The sequence below is a fragment of the Diplotaxodon limnothrissa genome, linkage group LG17 (assembly GCF_057381915.1).
Source record: "Diplotaxodon limnothrissa isolate DT_005_m linkage group LG17, D_limnothrissa_male_GT1.1, whole genome shotgun sequence".
NCBI lineage: Eukaryota > Metazoa > Chordata > Actinopteri > Cichliformes > Cichlidae > Diplotaxodon > Diplotaxodon limnothrissa.
Window position 1 is genome coordinate 16213778 of NC_140612.1, and position 3944 is coordinate 16217721.

Consider the following 3944-nt stretch of genomic DNA (forward strand, 5'->3'; position numbering starts at 1 on the left):
GGCAGAAGGGCCGAGACTGCAGGAAGGAAGGAAAGGGGGAAGAAAAAGCGCGCGGCGCGATGGGAAATGTAGTCCTAGCAGGGCAGAGCGCTGTTTTCAGCACAGCCTAAACACTACGGTTCCCTGCGTGCATTCGCCCAGAGACCATCTCCTGGTATTTGGAGTTTGACTTCAGCAGACCTAAAGTAAAACAACCGGACATCCTCACAGCTGGATTCAGAAAAGCTGTTTCTCCTTTCATAAGATATGAAACTTCATAAACCCCGGCATGTGGCAAAAAGCCTTTTAGGTATTCAAAGTTCTACATTTGTACATTTCAACAACTTTTTCAGACACGGGAAGTCAAATGTACAACTTATAAACACCAGATCATTATAATGAAAATGTATTATGGCAAGGTATGAAGACTCGAAAGTTATTTTTACATTTTTGTTGACACCCGTAGTGAGTCTACAATAATATAATAATAATAAATAATATAATATTCATCCCTGCATGCAGGAATTAAAGGAGAACAAGAAGCACAGATAATGGGCCACAGATTTAAGAAAAGCTAACCTACAGAAATTGGTTTTTTTGAAACGAACCACAGATTTAGCACACCTGATGGCTGATGAAGGTAGTTTTGACGTTTGGCCATTACAAAGTAAAAGCGCGATCTCCTGTGGTTTCAAAATAAGAGTGTGGAGCAGTTAAGGGGGGCACAAGGGGCAGCGGTGCCCTGGTTAAAGCCAAGTATCAATGGTACAAAAATGTCTGATTTCTGAGAGGTAAAAAGGTAATATACTGGTAAAGGACCTGAAGCTAAGAAGGGAAATAACTGCTGAACTGTCAGGCTTTGGCAGTTTCACAGAGCACATAAATTATATGATTAATTCTGGATTTAGAAATTTGGTTTAAAAAAAATAAGACTATTAATTTTGTGCCCATTATTACAGTGATAGGTTAAACTGTAGTATCAGTAAAATATGAGGTTGGTGAGCGATCATAACCAGGTCATTTTATCTTTATTTTTGGCTTAATAATTGAGAAAATGGGCAATGAGAATGACTGAGCATAAGGAATGGGAGGAGCAGGTGTGAACATAGGAGGGCAAAGCAGAGTACTCAGTTAGTGAAACCTGTAAGTGGAACTGGTAGATAAAACAGAACCCACCACTATCTGGAAAAGAGGAAAAGGCAGGATCTAAACAGTCAGTCAGATGTAGCAGACTGGACAGTCTGGCTGTAGAACCAGGCTGAGCACCGGACAAATGTGCTGGAGGACCTGGTCGCTCAGTCTGGCTCATCGCCGACACCCCTCTACTAACCCCTGCCCTGGCAGTGACACTCCATCGGATGGGGGAAGAGGTCGACCCCTAGCCATTCCAATCCAGTTGAAGAATGGGTCCTGAGGTTGCTGCCATTATTATCAGAGGAGGACCTCAGCCTCCCTGCAGCAGCAACCATGTCATTCAGTTCATTTCAATTAAATTTTATGTATATAGGGCCAAATCACAACAACAGTTGCATCAAGGTGCTTTATATTGTAAGGTAAAGACCCTGCAATAATACAAAGAGAACAGGGAAAACCCCAACAATCATGACTGCCTATGAGCAAGAGCTTTGGCGACAGTGTGAAGGAAAAAGTCCTTTTTAACAGGAAGAAACCTCGAGCCATGACAGGTTGGAGTGAGGGGAGAAAGACTTATAATAATAACAAATAATTAAATGCACTCACATAGTGAGTGTAAAAGGTGATGGCCCTGATGTAGGGTGAACAATGTTGGACAGGCTGGGCCTCTCCATGGAGGACCATCACTGCCTCTTCAGGGAGGGGCAGATGGGACCAGAAGACTGACCCTTCTTCTATGGCTTGCACCCTGGCCCTGAGGAAGAGAAGGCCGACTGCTGAGCATCCGCATTGCGGGCTGCAGCCGCCAGCATCGATCAACACCTAAACATGAGATTCAATATGTTCTGGACCTGAGAGCAAAGCTGCACACATTGAGCAATTATATCAGGAGGAAATGTTAGCAGCACCTGTACAATAGAGTCACTAGGCTCAGGCAATTTTCACTGAGAGACATAGTACTTGTATTACTTCCTTCTTCTAGCTCAAAGTTATTCGCCAAGTGGCAAGGACACTTTGTGCGATGATTTTTTGGACAGGGGAGGAGTCACAGAGATATTTCACCTCAACCTGACAAAAGCATGGAGAGAGGCTGAAGGCCAGAGGTGTTCAGGACCCTACAGGTTACCTGAACATAAGAGAAAAATTGTACAGAAGGAATTGGCTGAAATGCTAAAAATATAGTAATATTAATTAAACTAATGTTATAAATATTATAAGAGTCAGACAGTGCGTGGTGTAGCCCAATAGATTTTGTGGTAAAGAAAGATGCGTCTATACGGTTTTGTGTTGACTACTGCAAGGTGAATGAAGTCTCAGAGTTTGACACTTATTACATGCCCCAGGTTGACGAGCTCCTGGACTGGATAGGCTGGTTTTTTCACAGTACTGGATTTAACTCATTAAAACCCGATGGGAGTGCTGGCTTTGTATGTCAAATTATCGTGACTCTTGAACCACTGGCACAATTTAAAAAAATTCCAATTGCTCCTGAAGGCATCAACTCCATCCTTTTTCAGTGATGTTAGGGTCATTACAGTAATCCTAGGCGGGGTGCAACATCCAAATATCTGCAAATAAAACAAGACAACACAGCAAACAGCAAAAACAAAACAAAACAAAAACAACTTAAAACAGACAAATGCCTGATAAAATGTCCGTTTTCTCCTTTCATCACACTCACTCTCTCTTCTCTCAAGTGACCTTTGCCTTCGTTGGGCTGCTGCGAGACTTGAATTTACCGTAATGACCCTAATATCACAGAAAAGCGTAGAGCTGGTGCTTTCAGGAACCGCTGGAATCTTTTCAACTGAGCAAATGGTTCAGAAGTTACAGGAGTTACAGATGTTGAAAACAAACGTCACAAAAACCATTCTGGCGCTAGTGATAAGTTGGATAACCAAAGGCTACTGGCAGAAAAAAAGGGAAAAATGGCCTTCTCCACTCTGTCCCACATAGCAAAATTGGTATGGCCCGGATCTGGCCCACACAATGTGCTTACACATGGCCCACTTACCGCAAAGAATGACGGCCTTTTGGTGGCCCAGATCAGGTTTGCTAGAGGTGGGCCAGCGCAAGGTCAGTTGCAGACACACTGGTGGTCCTGTACTGGCCCAGAACAGTTTCAGCTGTGGCTCCAGATGTCAGTCTAATGTGTACCTTAATCAAGCCATGTAATAACAACATGTACCATATTTAGCACAGATTAAAAATGTCTCAACAAAGGTAATGCAGCAAATTTATTTTGAATTGAATAATTTTGATAATTTATAATTAACAATATATCAATTAATACTGCTGCTGGAACTGTTCGGACAGTGAATGGACTGATTCTTATATAACGGCGTTTCTACTCTCAAAGCAACATCAACAGTCGCCCAATCACTTTCTCTAAACTGAGTGCTGAGTACTACGTTCAGACACATTCACACTCCAATGATGCATTGGAGAGCAGTTTGGGTTAGTATCGTGCCCAAGGATACTTGACATGCAGACTGGAAGAGCCAGGAATCAAACCACTAACAAACACAAACATGAGTAAACTCTCACAAATAAGTGTACACTCACTAACCTGTCAAACCTGCATTTGAAACTGTGATGGCCAAACCCATGGCCACACTCTAAAGTCGGTAACTTTTGTATTTTCATTCTTCATTTGAACATAGTAATACATTTTAGTTGCCAATAACTTCATTGATTGGTTTGGATACATTTGTTCTATTTGTAAGCGCGCACATTTAGTTTACTTATGTATTCATACTTCTTCATTTCTTTGCTTTCTGACTAACTTTTGTCTTTTTATTTCTTACCTGCCATCATCCCTGGGAGTTGCT